Source organism: Lepus europaeus, chromosome 16, assembly GCF_033115175.1.
Source record: "Lepus europaeus isolate LE1 chromosome 16, mLepTim1.pri, whole genome shotgun sequence".
Lineage (NCBI taxonomy): Eukaryota > Metazoa > Chordata > Mammalia > Lagomorpha > Leporidae > Lepus > Lepus europaeus.
Genome location: NC_084842.1, coordinates 22,599,078 through 22,617,725, shown reverse-complemented (window position 1 = coordinate 22,617,725; position 18,648 = coordinate 22,599,078). Strand labels below are relative to the sequence as shown.

Here is an 18,648-nt window from a genome sequence, read left to right as displayed (position 1 = left end):
ACTCGATCAAGTGCTCATATGGAATGCCGGTGTTGCCAGTAGCAGCTTAGCCCACTGAGCCATGATGCAGGTACCCAGGATGATTTTATTCTATAGCTCTTCCCATGTGGATATTTCTGAGAAACTAGGGTAAACTCAAGGCCCCAAATGCTCCAGAATGATTTAACCTTTGAATGGGACCTTGACCTCAAGAAACAACTTGGCCAGCATTTGTACTAGCCTTTGGATCAACAAAATTGCTCTTATACTTCCTTTGCGCTATTCTAACACTATTCAAGCAATAATTCATGCATAGAGAGATTTAACCTCACAGCAAGGTGTTAATCTGTACAATACAATTTGTGTATTTCAAGAGGATTTATTCTCCTGCCACCATTTTGCCTCTTACTATATTTCTTCTGGTTTAGCAATGATTTAATATTTTTGTTAAGTATTTTCCTGGTCCAAAATTCTTTTATAATTCAAATACTAGGACACAGAAACAAAAAGCATTAACTACAATGTAAGTTTTATATGTGAATAATGTATCATATACCTGTATATGGAACATATATACATGTAAGTTGAAACAGGTTTCAAATGGGTATAGAAATTAAGTTGTAGGATAACAGTAACCTTTTACTATGTACTTTATAATTTTGCAAGGTCCCAGCTTTGAATTTAACAATAATCCAATCTTGGAAGGAAAAGGAGAGGTATAATTCCTCAGTGTGAAGTGGGGAGTAAGGAAAAACTTTTAGAATTTACTATACACAAGCTCTCTGGATGCAAATTAATCATGCAGTGCACTCTCCATTGGCAATTTGGACAGGCAAGTAATACATGGACAAAGTGGGTCAAGTAAGAAAAACAGCAATTGTTGGCATCTGTGTTGAGCCGATGTTGATGTTCTGATTTTTAAATGTGAAGTCTCTCAATTAGAAAACACTAGCACCAAAACCAAAACACACAACAATCATTGCAATAGAAATACATTTGCTGAAAGAATTTCCCTCAAGGGCTGCCAGTTTATGACTTCTGATTGAAGTTTTGAAACTATATTTGGGAAACTGGAGAAAAGATTCACACTGATAAGAACTACATGCAGTTTTCTAAGAGAATTTGTAGACTTCAAAGTACTTGAGGCAGAGTATGCACTCAGAGCAGTGCCCATGGAAAAAACACAGGTAAAATAAAACACATTAAAGTTAATGCTCATATCAAGGGAAAGACACTCATTTGCTATCACACAGAGATACAGTGGCTATATCATCAAATAAAAGAAAGAGTAACTAAAAAGAAAAGAAACAAGCAAAAATAAAGAAGTATAATATTTAATCTTTCCATTTTGAATTTTTTATCAAGCAAGGATTAGAAACCCAGAGAGGATGATAATACAACAAAACTTTTACAAGCATCAGAGAGCAAGCTTGGATATTTATCACAGTTTCACATTAAAATGCAGTTTACCAGTACTCCACAACTCAGTATTAGCACTGGTTGTTATTTATGTTGTGTTTAGATGAATTCCCAAACTCTGTGACTAAATCTTTAATTACTGGAAATGACAAAAATTATTTAGTTTACATATTTGTTTTGAGAAATAGATGAATGAAGTGTAATATTACATTTCTAAACTGCATTATAGATGATAAGTGTTTAATATCTACTCGTGATTTTCTTATTGGAGCACATAGCAGGAGGCATATGAAACATAGTTATTGACCTATTGTATGGGTGGCAATGGAAAATTAGCCTTTTCTCCAGAAGACTGAGATTAGCTTTGCTGAAAATATTCATTGCATGCCAAATTAGACTATACATTGTATTTCTGTCACCAAATGTTTTCCTTGGTTGCTGTGAGCAAAACAAATTGGATGTAGGTTCAATGTATATCATTTAGGCACCTTCTTTCAGAAGTAATTAGGGTCTTGCTCGCTTGAGACCAGATAATTACACATAATGTAATCTTAAAAGAGCCCCCAAGGATTGTTCTCCATTGTTAAATGCATAAGAAGTGGAACAAATTGACTTTCTTGATCACTGAAGTTTAGGAGGATGAGGGACAGAGAAAAGAATGACGGTTAAAAAAACTAGTCTCTTAAAACTGATAAAGATAAGATATATTTCCCCCATTTACTCTCATGCCACCTTCAGAGATTTTTTTCCAGCAGTGAAAATGGTGTTTGACACATGGAAGGATTTCCCATAAGGATGCATCCAAAGATTAGTGCCAAACCTCAACCCCAGTGGGCTATGACACGGATTACTTTGGTGACTGGCGGAGCCCGGAACTACACTAGACCTCCAACCAGAGGAGAGAGCTAGTCAAAGTGTATCTCTGGGTATCACATTGTGTTAAATGTTGGGACAACAGGAAAAATAAGATGTCACTCTGGACTGAAAGTGTAATCGCAGACTCAGTAATGTCTGATCCTAAGCACACTGACTGTAATAGGATAATAAATTAACAGATCGTGTACTGTCAGTAGACACTCAAAAATTTTATTAGTAAAAATCTCAAAATGAAACAAGAAGAGGTCTTGTAGGTGAAAAATGGCCTGGGAATCATAAATGTTTAGATGCTGCTAAGAATTATCCAGAAGGAAAAATAAATCCATAATTTTTGGAAGTAAACAATTTCTCTGGGTAAAACAGTTATTAGAGATGAAATTCAGGTAACGTTTGGAACTCATTCTAAACTCTAAAACATGGAAGGAAACTCTATGTTTAATTTGCTTTTCTTATGATTCTCTATTGTTTGGGATATGAAATTCTTATTTAATCTTTCCAGGTGGTTTCTAATTATGAAACATTCCAAGATATTTCATTCTCATTATTGCTAACCCCCCAAAATTTTCGCACTAAATGAAAATTATTTTGATTAGTTTACATTTCATTCCGTCAAATACTAGAATGCATTCCTAAACTTATATAAATTTATTTTAATAATCAGTGTGGACTAAACTTATTTTTAAATATTTTTTCTTATTTTAAATTATTTTCTTGTTTTACAGATGTTAATATTTGAAAATACTTAAATATTCCTGTAAAAGTATTTATTTTCATTATATAGGTGTTTGAAATATCCTTCCAGCCATTGAAACAACTCTTTAAGTTTTGAACACATAGAATGCTATTTTATTCTTTCAAAATCTGATGTTTTATACCACCATTTTTGCAAAATACCTTTCAGACAGGAAGTCAGTCATGCATCACACATATGTTAGGACACCCACAGACAAAATCATGTAGCTCTGAATCTTTTTGACAACTTCCCCTTCTCTCCTGAGGGAAACTCTCATGGGACTCACTCCTCTTTTGTGTCTTGTAGGCTTTTTAAACATTTTTTTTTTTTCATTTGACAGGCAAAGGGGGAAAGAGAGAGAGAGAGAGAGAGAGAGAGAAAGAACAAGCTCTCTCATTTGTGTTTTACTTCCCAAATATGTGTATCGGTCAGGACTGTGCCAGGCTGAAGTCAGGAGCCAGGAATTCAATCCAGATTTGCCACATGGTGATAGGGACCCAAACTCACAGAGTCTACCTTGTACATTGGTAGAAAGGTGAAACTGGAACTCAAACCCAGGCACTGTGATGTGGGACTCAGGGACTTTAACTTGTTTCTTAATTGCTAGACCAAATACCTGTCACCCACTATATGATATTTTTCAGTTTCTTTTTCAATGCATATGATACAGCTACACTTTTGTTCCTATTTTTTTTTCTGTAAATCTGCTTTAGACTTGGCCTGTTAATATGTAATTTGCTTATAAGAACTGATTTTTTTCTTTTTTTTTTCTTTTCCCGGAGAATTGTTTTTTTTCAATGCTTAGATTTACCAAACTGACTTTGGGTATAATTAAGTACATGTGTTAAATTATGATTTGACAAATTGTAACATATGTATTCCCCAAAAAGATATATTAAAATTTGAGCCCCTGGATCTCATTAGGGAAGAGGATCCTTATTTGGGATAGGGTTACTACACATGTAATTAGTTAAGATTAGGTTGTACTAGAGTATGGTGGGTCATTAATCCAGTATGACTCGGGTTCCTATAAGAATGGGGACATTTGGGAATAGATACAGACACAGAAGAAAATAGGTGAAGATGTGGGCAAAGATTGATGTGAAGCTGCTACAAATCAAGAAACATCTGGAGCTACCAGAAACTAAATTGGGCAAGAAAGGATTCTCCTCCACAAGGCTCGAAGAAAGAATGGTCCTGCCAACACCATGATTTTGGACATGTAGTCTCCAGAACAGTGAGACAATACATATCTGCAATTTTAAGTCAACCAATTTATTGTACATCAGTTCTAGGAAGCTAATACAATTTGCAATTGGTAAACTTTCTGAAAATAAAACTAGCAAATGTGACCATAAAATGTCTCCTGGTGCCCCTGCTATCAACACCTATCCAATCGCTGTTCTCATCCTCAGGAACTATTGGACTTTTTCTGTCACTATATTTGATTGAATTTTATAAAATTTATATACATTTTATGTAAATATATTGACATTATAAAATAAAACTAAATCTAGTTACTTTAAATATATAGTGTATAGTGGGTTTTTTCAACATAATTGTTTTGAGATTTACTCATCTTTTTTTGCCTTTATGGATTATTGAGTGTTATTCCCTTGTATGGGTATACCATAGTCTGTTTAGCCATTCACCTATTGATGCACATTTAATTTGTTCTGGGGCAGGCGGGTAGCCTAGCAAGTTAGGTTGCCCACGTCTCACATCAGAGTGCCGAGATTTGAGTCCCAACTCCAGCTTCCAGCTCCTGACTCCAGCTTCCTGTTAATGCAGACTTCAGCAGTTATGGCTTAAGTAATTGGGTTTCTGTTACCCATGTGGGAGGCCAGGATTGCATCCCCAGTTGCTAGTTTCAGTTCTTACACAGCCTCGGCCTTTGTGTCCTATGTTTATGTATGTAAGATATATACAATTGTAGACAGAGATATAAATATATAGGTAGAAACTAATAGGGATAGTTTTTCCTGCTATAATGTATTTTGCTTAGAAGAGCTCCCATCCTCTGATTGACTCTCCAAATGCCCAAACGGCTTGACAGTTTCTTTTCTTACCCTCTCTTCCTTCTTTCTCTTTTCTCCCTTCTTCCCTCCCCCCCTCCTTCTCTTCCTTCTTTCCTTCCTTCCTTCCCTTTTTCCTCCTTCCTCCTTCCATTCAGCCCTCCCTTCATTTCTTCCTTTCTTCCTCTTTTAATTCTATAGCTGGTCATGCATGGCTTTCAATATGAATGGTGCCTTATTTATTTACAGAACTTTGTTGATCTGACTGTTTATAGATACTCAAGCCCATGACTGTGAAGATATTTTCCTTTGTTTATTTTATGATTTTTATTATTTTGCCTTTCAAACTTAGATTTGCAGTCCAGCTAGAAGTAGATTTTATGTTCTTTGTGTAATGTGGAGTTCATGATACATTATTCTTTTTTCCAAATATTGATATATAGTTGACTCTGCCCCATGTATTACATTTATTAAAAAGTCTAGTCTTTGCAACTATGCCAATGTGTCACCTATGTCATCAATCAGGTAATAGAACATGAGGTTGCTCTTGTTTGGGACATTCTGTAAAAATTCAATGCTCTAATTTTCTCTTCTTGATCACTGTGTCTGTGAATATTAATGTTTTCATTACTTACTTTTACATTCTTTCAAGTACTAATTTGAAGAATTTGTGCATTGATGAAGCCATATGAATTTACATTTTCTTTGTGGCAAACTTACCAGTATAGATCATTTATTTAAAAGATATAAGATATTCTAATAAGTTTTTCCATGAATTCTAAATTTGGGCAGGCTTCTTACTGACTATCAAAAGAGACCAATCCTCTCATTCACTAATCGATGTTGTTTTTCTATTTAACTATCTCTATCCAGCCAGCCCACATTCTCTATATTGCAATAATGAAATTTTCCTGTATTTGTTGTTAACTTTTGAATTTTATTCTTTAAATACTTTGAGCAAAATAGTTAAGTGCTATATAAATACCAGCAGCTGTTTAATATAGCTCATTAGATAAACAGTTTAGTCTTTATTTACAAAAAAACTAATTCATTCAAGTAAATTATAGAAGACATAATATCTCCTAAAACCACGGTTAGAATCAAAATTAAAGTTCTAAACTGATAACATTCTCATTAATAGCAATAAAGCCTACAGCACTTATTCAACCTGAAATGTAATCGACTCTTCCCAGAAAGGCTTTTATTTGTAGGGTTTAAATGTCTCTTCTCATATCCAACAACTTGTACCTCATTTAATTACTCAGATAAAGAGGCTTTCAATTTCCTTTTATAAAAGATGGCTCTAAAGACTATTTAAAATGAACAAGTGATCCCAGTATAGTATTTTAGGATGAGGGTTTCAAGGCAGTTTTAAGAAAACTCCATCACAGAGACAGCTCAAAGTGATAAGCTTCTGGTCCTAACGACAGAGAGCTCCAGAGGAGACAAATCTAAGGTCTTGTAAGCACGGAATGCAAATGTGCTAACAAACACTTATATTCCAAGACTGGAAGAAATGCAGCTTCCTAAATGACCAAATTCACATATGGTGAAGAGCAGTGGAATAAAAGATAGTGATCACAACAGTTATCAATGCTCCGCTTCCCACTACCCCCCACAAAGGGCATAAATTTGTATTTATCAAATAGTCATGAGAAGTTTTCAAAAAGCAAGGTTTTTTTTTTTTTTGCTTTCTTTATATTAAAATGTATGTTTTAACATTTTTGTAATGGTGAATGTGTTTACAAAAATATGTCATCACATATCTGAATTTACAGTGAAATTGAAATAATCTTGTTACTAGCATTGAGAAGTTAAGGATTTTTAATTTTTTAATGTTTCCAAGTTAGAGATAATTGTGTGACTTCTGGTGATAACATAATCTCTAATTATTTGTATTTTCTTTTTTAAAGACTTATTTATTTATTTATTTGAAAGGCAGAGTTACAGAGAGGCAGAGGCAGAGAGAGACAGAGAGAGAGAGGTCTTCCATCCACTGGTTGACTCCCAAGATGGCTGCAATGGCTGGAGCTGAGCCTGTCCGAAGCCAGGAGCCAGGAGCTTCTTCTGAATCTCCCATAGGAGTGCAGGGACCCAAGGAGTTGGGACATCTTCCACTACTTTCCCAGGCAATAGCAGAGAGCTGGATCAGAAAGGAGCAGCCAGGACTTGAACCAGAACCCATTTGCAACAGCGCTGGCACCTTGCATTTTCTGTTATGTGTTCTTCTAGATGACTTGGTTTCTATCAAGCATATGCTCACATATATTAATTTTAGCCAGGACAGTCTCAAATCTGTCATCTTAGATACTCAAATAAAAATGAAAAAGAAAACATTATACAGCCACCAGAGCACCAGAAGGAAAATGGGATAAGGAACTATCTGACAGAATTAACAGTGCTTCACTCACATTTCATGTTTTACCAGAAGCACTCAATGCAAAATAAAATTAAATGGCTCAACTGGTATAAAAACACCACCAATGTTGAACAAAAAAATGTGAGAATCAGATTCATTAGAACTGGTTTGGGTCTTAGGAGTTCATGTCTAGAGCCATTGTACATGCCAACTTAGTTTTACAATGACATTTTCAGTGTGTATTGCTCACTCAATGGATCTTTATAACCTATCTGAATAGTTTATGGCAAGGGGAGACAGCAGCCAGGAAATTGCAGGTGGTCCCCTAATAAGAAAGACCATTTACTGATGGGAAACAGTCACACATATTTGTGCAGATTTGTATAATTCCCAATGTCAAACAAGGCATTACCCTGTGCCGGCTGAGAATCTTCCTCTTATTTTTCAGTGGAAAAATTCTTACCTGGGTGGGCAAAACATAGACTTGTTTCTTGAGTGAAAAAAAAACTTTATGGAAGAAAACTTTTTTTAGCAATGGAAATTCTGGAAAGATTAAAACACATGCATGTGCACACCCAATTCCTCTTCTTTGTAAAAAAAAAAAAAAGTAGCAACAAAATGACTTACTGAAGAAAAATTAAGAGTGAGCACTTATGAAACTTCTATGTAAAATTACATAAGGGATCTTCCAAATGCTAATGAGAAGTGTGTTTTATGAAAAAAAATCTATGGGTGAATTTCAAGATTTTTTGAGCCAAAATAAACTTATCTTCTAATTTAATTTTCTGCATATTTATTAAAGTACCTTTGTATACATCAATACATATACAAATATTTACACATTAAATTTACCTAGCTAAAATATTTTTCTAAAACTAAAACTTCCCTGGAAATGAATATTACATTTTATGAAATGAAGATGAAATACTCCTTGAATATTTCAATATTTTTAACGAAAGAAGATAAAACAAGAGGAATCAGTGCTTGGAGACATTTTTCTTAAGGTTTGTTCAAACTAGAAAGAAAGCTAAATTATTCTTTAAGTTTCTACGTAGCACACAAATTCTAAGGCACTATGAGGAAATTGTCACAAACTGTCATTCTGATATACATAAAGTCAATATTCATTAATGTATAAATACATTTTATTTTAGTGAATGTTAGAATAATGATATATGTGAGTTAAACCACAAGCATCTTAAGGGCTTAAAATGTGTGGTTAGGGGATTTTCCAGCTGCCACATATCCTGCCAGATGCTTCAGCATTTTGGTTTATTTCACGGTTGCAGGAATGAAGAAACTTAGTCTACGGAGTGCTGCTGCTGTGTTTGTATGGTCCCCTACAGCTGCTGTGTAATGTGCAGCTCATGTCCAGAGGAACTCTACACTTCCAGCATTTGAGCTTGAGTGCTCAAATACTAATCACAATAGCAAGGAGTAGCTACTTTTAGTACGTGGATTTATTATGGATAAATTGTTTTTATTTCTTGGCAGATGAATTTGTATCAATTCCATTATCATTAAAATAATATTTAAGTAAGAGATAAAACAACAATATAATCACGAAGTGGTAGACCAGTTTCCCAATGACATCACAGAATACTGATGTCATCAACTTAAAATGGTGCTATGCATAGAAAGATATGTTTGCATAATGAAAGCTTATATATCTCTGCTATGAATATTTGTAATACAAATAACCTTTTTAAGAAATATGCACAGGGGCTGTTTTGAAATTCATAACACTTGTCAAAAGAAAATTAATTTCCACTTGAACTAAGCTAATGTGAATGTCAAAAATGCCCTTTGGAAATTTAATCACAAAATAAAAGATCATGTATAAGGAGTAAATTTGAATATGTAAAAACAATCTACAACATGGCTTAAATGTTATTTTAATATAATCCAGTTATGTGAAAAACTTATATATGACCTTGGATAAGTCATTTAGTTTCAACATCCTTATTTAAATAACTAAGTTGTGGAGATATAGTGAGGTATGTATTGAAAGTACTTTGAAATTATTAAAGCTAATCCATGATTCATTAATTTAAGTATTAGTAGGATGTTTGTTTCACATACATATGTATCACATGTATGTGTATAGATATGAGTTAGATGGTTATTCTTTCCTTTTTCCATACTTAATATATTTATTTATTCATGAGTTATTAGAATTAGAAATATCTTCTAATTACATGAAATAGAACTCAAATCAAAGATAAAAAATCTTACCACATCCTTTAGGAACAAGGGAAAGATTTGACTCAGTGTTTTAAAATGACCATAGAAAACCTTGAGAAGTGATGTGAGGAACTTTACAGTAAATAAGACAAAATGCATGGCTAGAGCTTTGGGATGTTTATGTGGACTCTGTAAACTTTTATATTTGGAAATTAGGCTGGTGATTTCCAGTAATTCTTTCCTTTCTAGATTTCCAGAAATCTATGACTAAGAATGGGTTATACACATACATATTTGTCTTTGGATACAGATCAAGTGAACAAATATGAAAAACCAAGTGGAAAAAGAAAGTTTGTCTGAATTTGTTAAACTGTGAAATAGGATACAGTCTCATCATATGAGCAAGAGAAATTTCTATTTTATTTCAATTTGCCAAACCATTTATTTGTAGAACCTCAGCACAGTAATTCTTGTGACAAGCAAAATCAGCGTGTTGTTTATATCAGCAGAAGGGGAATCAGAAATGAATTCTGGCCTTATCCCAACCTCACAGGGTTCGGAAGGAAAACTAAATTAAACTTTAAAGCTGAAATGCTTGAAACTATGTAAGAATAAAGAGAGAAGAATTAAAACAATTCCAAATTGTATGGTCATGTGAATATTATTTCACATATCTAGGTTCTAATTTTATAGAATAATAAGCAAATAGTGTTGTCAATTATGAGGTTGATTCAAGAAATGAGCATAAACAACACTGCTTGATTATTTCAAGCTTTATATTGTAGTTTCCTTTTATTGTAGTATTGTTATTAAACTTGGTGCTTGGCCATGAATGAATACATTAGCTCAAATACAAATTTCTCTAAAAATCTGTTTCCTTTTTTTTAGTAAAATCATGTACTTAGTTTATTCATGCTTCTAATACAACTCTTTTAATTGTATTTAGTATTTTGGTTATGTTTCCTTTCTCTATGATTTTCTGGAATGCAAAGACCACATTCTCTTTTTTTTCTCCACACAAAATACATTGTTTTATATGAAAGCATACAAAAGTGGTAAAATAAATTTTTGCATAAAGTATTAATGAATAAAGCAATAAGTGAACACAGTTGTTAATGGTATCCAGTAGGTTATGGCAAGCTCAAGACTATTGTTTCATTTTTTTTTTAAGATTTATATATTCATTTGAAAGGCAGAGTTAGGGGGAAAGGCAGGAGGGACAGAGAGAAAGATCTTCCATCCTCTGGTTCACTCCCCAAATAGCCTCAATAGCCAGAATTGGTCCGATTAAAAGCCAGGAACTTTTTTGGGTTTCCCAGGGGAACAAGGGCTCTGCCTATCCTTTGCTGCTTTCCCAGGCACGTTAGCAGGGAGCTGGATTGGAAATGGAGCAGGTGTAATTGGAACCAGTGCGCATATGGGATGTCTGTGCCACAGGCGATGACTTTACCTGCTACAAGATAGTGCTAGCCCCTTCATTCATTTGTTGTAGTGTCAGTGTCAGTGTTTAGCATAAACAAAATGAATGAATACATATCTATCCACCAGCTATCTGTTTAAGATACTATCCATGAGAGTAAATATGGGAGAAGGAAGCAAAGTCAGTTGGAGCACAAATCTCCAGGCTAAATCCAGGCTGTTAGGTGGGGTTTAAAGATAAGCTCTCTGTGGCACAGCGGGTTAACGCCCTGGCCTGAAGCACCGGCATCCCATATGGGCGCCGGTTGGAGACCTGGCTGCTCCTCTTCCTATCCAGCTCTCTGCTATGGCCTGGGGAGGCCTGAGTCCTTGGGCCCCTGCACCCATGTGGGAGACCCAGAAGAAGCTCCTGGCTCCTGGCTTCGGATTAGCACAGCTCTGGCCGTTGTGGCCAATTGGAGATGGAGCCTGCAGATGGAAGACCTCTCTCTCTCTCTCTCTCTCTCTCTCTGCCTCTCCTTCTCTCTCTGTGTAATTCTTTCAAATAAATAAATACATCTAAAAAAAAAAAAAAAGATAAGCTCTCTGGCCAGCGCTGTGGAGTAGTGGGTAAAGCCTCTGCCTGTAGTGCATGAATCCCATATGGGTGCAGATTTGAGACTTGGCTGCTCCACTTCCCATCCAGCTCTCTGCTATGGCCTGGGAAAGTAGTAGAAGATGGCCCAAATCCTTGGGCCCCTACACCCATGTGGAAGACCAGAAGAAGCTCCTGGCTCCTGGCTTCGGATCTGTACAGCTCCAGCCATTGAGGCCATCTAGGGAGTGAGCCAGTGGATAGAAGACCTCTCTCTCTCTCTCTCTCTCTCTCTCTCTCCCCAGTCTCTGCCTCTTTGTAACGCAAATAAAAAATAAATAAAATAAATAAATCTCTTTAAAAACAGATAAGCTCTCTGAAGAAAGCTATCTATGGTGGCCTTGTCTATATAACCTTAGAGGTTTTCAAATTCCTCATTCATAATATGCAGGGATAACCTTGATGATGTTTAAATCCCTCGTATGTCTAACGTTTTATGACTATGATTGATCATTATGTTGTTCAGGCACAAGCTCTGGAGGCTTCTCATCACATATTGCTTGAGGCAGATAGAATCCTTATAAAGGATAACAGCTTGGGGAAGAAATAGCACTGAAGTTGTTTGCAAAGTACAGCAGCAATCGCCCAGAGGCAGTAAATCAAGTGATGCTGGTAGTGATGGTTTGTGTGTGTTTGTTTGGAGAAGGGGGCTGGTTGGGGAGTGAAGAGAGTGTGAGTGTTCAGGGAAAGTATTCTCTCTGTCTTTAAGGATGAATTTTGCAGGGTCATCACAAGGGATACAATGCAGTGAGTCTTTCCAAATGTCAAAAAATGCACTAAGAATAGTTTTGAACAGTGAAAACAAAAAGGAAATTGAAAGGGGTTTGGTTTTGTTGGAGAATTAATTTTTGTGACAGGTTGGAGATCAGAGTTGTAGGTAAGAACCAAGCATAAACAGTCTTCAATTCCGTGCCTAAAGATACACACTTTATACAGTAATGAACCATTGGGGAGCTTTAACATAGGAGAGACATGGCATGACAGATGTTTGTTTAAGACAGGTTATGATGGCTGCTATGCAAAGACTAAGTCAAGAGGATAAAACTAGAGGCGGTGGGTCTTTTAAGGAGGTGGGATGAGATTCTAGAGAAAGATGTTTAAGTTGCAAGCTGGAGCAGTGACAGTCATATGGAAAGCAGTGTGGAATGAGGGACATTTAGGAGGAAGAATCAATTAATAGGATTTGGTAATTAACTAGAACTGAAAATCTGGAAAGAATTGTGGGACAGAGTTGGAGATTTTTTTTAGGCTTTATAACTGAGAGGAGATGATATTATTAACTGAGATGGGCAACAAAGATTATTAATATGTTTGTGGGAGAAAGATGACAAATTAGGTTTAGGTCTCTTGCCGTTGTGCTTTGGAACATGCAGGAGGGAATGGCCTATTCCATTTAGAATGACATCCATCAGCCTCACAAATCTTGCCTTTAAAGCTTTGTACAATCCCACAGTTGCCTCTCATTTTCTACCATCCTCCATCCTACTCTAACTACACACCACCAATATTCTGTGGACATGTAAACTATCTTGCCTTTGAACTTTTGCACTTTCTGTTTGCTCTATTTGAAATAATTTCTCCTGAAACATTTACAGAGCTGGTTTATGTTTGTGAGGCCTCAGAATATCATCTTCTGAGTCAATTTCCAAGACTATTTTAAAGTTTCTCATTACCCAGATATCTTTATCATCTCTCATTTCATTTTCTCTGTAACTTCTATAACTATTTAAAATACTCTAATTTATTTCTTTATTTGCTTGTTCTGCAGTGAAAGCAAAGATCAGGAAGAAGAGGGATTTTTTATTGTACATCTGTGTGACCCTCATACTTAGAATAACACCTTATATGTACTAACTGCACTAGGAAAGTTTGGTGAATGAGTAATTGAATACATGACCATGGAATTATGGAGAAAGATTTAGCTAATATTCAGAGAGTTGAGGAAGATTTGCTGAGGTGCATATGGGGATTAAACTTCAAGGAGTTTCAATTGCCCCAGCCCCTTCAAGTGCTCTTAGAGGTCCTTGCAAAGAATTCAATTGGTCACGTTTCTGTAACATCCATAAAATAAGATATATTTGAACTTGGCTATGGAATTACGAGCTACATGAAAGTAGTTGGCATGGGTGTAGGATAGTATCAAGGAAAGAGGAGATGGATAAAAAAGAAATTCTCACATAAACTGCTTAGGAATAGAAATTAGTTGGAGAAGTGAGGGGTCAGAGAGGAAGAATTATAATGGAAAATGACAGGAACGGAAGAAAAGCCACGAAGCATTAATCTCTGTGTTTAAATTTAATGTTTATTCTGCAGTAAACCACTAGTCATTATCAACTGATACTTAAAAGAATTTTTAAAAAAGATGGATTTTAAAGCTAAAAGTTTTAACATAAAATTTACAACATTTGGGATTCTAGTCTTTTAGGATAGTGATTTTTGAGATTTTTAACTTTTGGAATTTTGACCTTTTGGGTTTTGTACATTTGAGATTATGGTGATCAGAATTTTGTTTTTCAGGATATGATTGGCACTGGTTTGCAACATATCATTTTCTGGGGAACACAACTTGAAAATCATATTTAGCTATATCAGTTAATGATGAATGAAACAACATCATAATAAAATAATTTGTTATGATTATGTCAAATAATTTCTTCTCCTTAATTTCCACTGGTTGATGGGAAACAGGTAACTAGATAAGTGAGTATTTTAAAATAAAATAAAATCTGGGGCCAGTACTATGGTGTAGCAGGTAAAGCCACAGTCTGCAGTGCTGGCATCCCATATGGGCACCAGTTTGAGACCCGGCTGCTCCACTTCCCATCCAGCTCTCTGCTATGGCCTGGGAAAGCAGTGGAAGATGGCTCAAATCCTTGGGCCCCTGCACCTGCATAGGAGACCGGGAAGAAGTTCCTGGCTCCTGGCTTTGGATCAGCGCAGCCCTGGCTGTTGAGGCCATCTGGGGAGTGAACCAGCGGATGGAACTCTCTACCACCATCTCTGCCTGTCTGTAACTCTGCCTTTCAAATAAATAAATAAATAAATAAATCTTTTTAAAAAATTTTTCAGAGGAAAAGGCATCACCTCTGTGCTGTTGGTGGGGACATAATTTGGTATAGCCATATGGGACAGTATTGAAGCTTCCCAACAGTTTCAAAATAGAAATACAGTATTTAGCAACTCCACTTCTGGGTATAGGTATGTATACAAAGAAAATGTAATATTTTTGTTGAAGGGATCTGCATTACTATATTCATGGTAGCATTATTTACAAGAGACAAGATATGGACTCAGCCTAGATATTTATCAAAAGATGAAGGAGAAGAAAACATACAATGGAATACTCTTCAGCCTAAAAAAAATAAAAAGAAATACTGTCATTTGTATAGCCATAGATGAACCTAGAGGATATTGTTCTAAGCGAGATAGGCAAGAAGCAGATAAATGTTACATGATTTTATTTATACCTAGAAACTGAAATAGTTGAATTCACAGATGTAGAGTGGAATGGTGCTTCCCAGGGTTGAGGGGTGAGGAAGGGAGAAGGATTGGTCAGAGTAAAAAGTCTGAGTTAGGAAGAATAAGTTCTGTACACTCATTGTACAGCATGGTGACTATATATAACAATATTGTAGTATGTAATTGAATATTACTGGGAGTAGATTTTTAAATACTCCCAGCATGCACAAAAAGAAGATATGTATGATGGATGTGTTGATTAGCTTAATCTATTTGTTTTGCAATATGTATATACATATATAAACATCATAAATATAGAATAACAATAATCAAAATATAAAAATGAAAACATCCAAAACACAAAAGTACTCATAAGATGCAAATTCCAAATATAAATATAAGACGTATACTTATAAAATATTCTATTTTTAAGGAAATTCCCTCCTTTCGCCACTTGTTGCCCTTCTTTTTTCCCTTCAGTTAAGAGTCTTTCTCTTTTTAAATTTCATTTGAAAGATAGAGAGACAGAGGGAGACCGTTCATCTTCTGGTACGCTCTCCAAAGCAGAGAGCTGGCCTGGAAGAGGGGCAACCGGGATAGAATCCGGCGCCCCTACCGGGACTAGAACCCGGTGTGCCGGCGCCGCAAGGCGGAGAATTAGCCTGTTAAGCCACGGCGCCGGCCAGACAAGATAATTTTATAATACTGTAATATATTTACAATTTTCAGTTTGTCCTTCAGAGTATTTAATTCACATTGTAGCTATTATCCATGGGCAGATTGTACCAAAATAAACAGAAAGGGTCACAATCGCCTGTCTAAACTTTGTTCTTTAGATCAAAGACCTAAGGTTGTTGAAGATATAAATTGTCCCAGTTGGTTCACTGACAAGAACATGCAGAATATTATTTTTTTGTAAATCCTAAATCTTATTTTTCCCTAAGCATTTCTCAAGTGTTAATTTAAAGACAGTTAATTATCAGCTATTCTTTGGAGCTCAGGAAAAACAATTTAGTATTCAGTAAAATGAGCATCAATCTATGTTATTACTCCTTTTCTTTTGATTGGTGAATGTGAAGAAATTACACGTTCATTTTAGAGAGGCAGTAATTTTTCTCTTGAGAGGAAAACAGGAGTAGAAGAATGGAGGTTGACACTTGCTCAAGCCAGTCAAAAAGGTAATTGGTATATATTTCTAATCTTCCCTTGAGTGATAAATACTGATATGTCTAAGACACTGGCAAAGAACTTTAAAAAATTAGAGCCAGGCATAATGTTAACTTTCAAATGACAGATTGGGCTATTAGTTTTTAGGAACTTAACTCAGTTCAGCAAAAATTGCTCTCAGTAAATCTGTTTCTGTAGAGGTAAAGAAATATCAATGGTGTGAAATCTGGAATCAACAAATCAATGTCTGACTGCAGTATGTGCTTTCTTATACATATTTCTTCCAAGCCCCAGGCTGTAGCTATTGATGCTTGCCAGGATCTAGTGTGAGACCCCACAAAAACACATTTCTAAAAGAGTAGGAAATTGTGATTTCTGAAATCCATCTTTGTCTTTTTTAATTTGAGTTTATTTTTAGATCAGTTTTAAGATTACAAAACAATTGAGCACAGGACAGAGATCCTCCATATACCCACTGCTCCCATACATGCATAGCCTTCCCATTATCAACATGGCCCACTAGGGTTGTGCATGTGTCACAATAGATGAGCCCATATCTTCACATCTTAGCACCCAGAGTCCACAGTTTATCCTAGGGTTCACTCTTGGTGTTGCGCATTCTATGGATCCATACAAACATGTAATAACATGTATCCACCTTTTTATATCACAGAGTGGTTTCACTGCCCTAAAAATCCTTTGTGCTCCAACTATTTATCCTCACCTTATTTCTGTTTCTACAGTTGTGTCTTTTTTTTTTTTAAGATTTATTTATTTATTTGAAAGAGTTACAGAGAGAGAGGGAGAGACAGAAAGGGAGAGGAAAAAGAAAGAGAGAGAGAGAGACATCTTCCACCCACTGGTTCATTCCCCAGATGGCCACAATGACTGGAGCTGATTCTAGGAGCCAGGAACTTCTAGGTATCACTTGTGTCATCTGCTGCTGCTTTTGCCAGGGCATTAGCAGGTGTCTGGATCAGCAATAGAGCAGCTAGAATACAGACTCATATGCTATGGCAGCTTACCCACTATGCCATAATGCCAACTCTCAGTTGTATCTTTTTAAAAATGTCATAGAATTGGAATAATACAGTATGTAGATTTAAGCTTGACTTCTTTCACTTATCATAATTTAAGCTTCCATTTTCTCTATGTATTTTTTTAAATTGTAGCTCAAATACATTTTATTATAAAAAGTTGGTACTTATATAAATACACCAATATGAACTGAAAATTCACCATATATTTACTTAATTTTTCACCTTGACCTTCTTGGAAATCTTTAGCTTCACTTATTTTGGTTGCTAGAGAATGGGATCTCCTTTGTCTGAGTTATTTAAGAACATAATTTGTCAATGAGCATATTTTATTTTTTCCTTTATTGGCAGTAGAGCTTATACCTAAAATTAATGCTACTTCTTGTTTTGTCATCTTGATTTCAAACCCACTTCTGTTAAAGTCACTACTGAAAACAGATTTTGGTAGATTTGAATAAACTTGTTTTGCTTGAGGTGGCATATGATTCATAGTTTACAAAACATAATGGCCTGCAAATCCTGTGGGAGCAATGGTCACTCAAACTGCCACAGGTATACTGGTGATGGGGTCAGGCTCAGCTCCCTTGACTCCACCAAGCATGTGATTCATACCAGTCCAGAGTTCACAAGCACCAACTGCATTTACCAGAAAGCAGAAAGCAATGAGCAACCACTAGCAGCACAAATGGCCCAAGCACAGCATCAGTTGTTAGGAATGTACACTGAAAATTGTGATAACTTCTTGGGAAACTGGCCCTCTATTATTATGTAAAGCCCTTTGAAACCTCAGGTAACTCTCCTTGCTCTGACATATGCTCTGTTGGAAACAAATATAGTTATCCCTGTCACCCTTTTGTTATTATTGTACATCGTTAATCATTCTTTATACTTCAAGTGAGTTTGCTATAGACAACACAAAACTGGGTCTCATATTATAATCAATTCTGACATATTTTAAGAAATGTTAATTTAAAAAATGCATGTGTATATATAACTATTTGAGACACAAACACACATGCACACACACACACACACAGAGAGAAAGAGAGAAACTCTCCCATCTACTGACTGATTCACTCCTTAAATGTTCACAATGGTTTCAGGTGGCTGGGACCTAAGTTGGGAGCTAGGAACTCAATCCAGGCCTCCCACATGAATGCAGGAGCCCAATTACCAGAGCCATCAGTTATCTCCCAGAGTGTACATCAGCAGAAAGCTAGGATCAGGAGCTGGAGCCAGGAATCAAATCCAGATGATCTCATGCGGATCACAGGGATCCTAACCAGAATCCTAACCACTAAGCCAAATGCCTGCATCAATGTCTTTCTTTTATGTGTGGTGTATTCAGACCACTGAAATTCAATTTT

General features: G+C 35.8%; 1 pseudogene; it reads right to left on the bottom strand.

Moving 5' to 3' along the window:
• Positions 1 to 17,417: 17,417 nt before the first annotated feature.
• On the bottom strand, positions 17,418 to 17,891 carry LOC133775039 (mitochondrial import inner membrane translocase subunit TIM14-like; annotated as a pseudogene).
• Between the last annotated feature and the right edge of the window lie 757 nt (positions 17,892 to 18,648).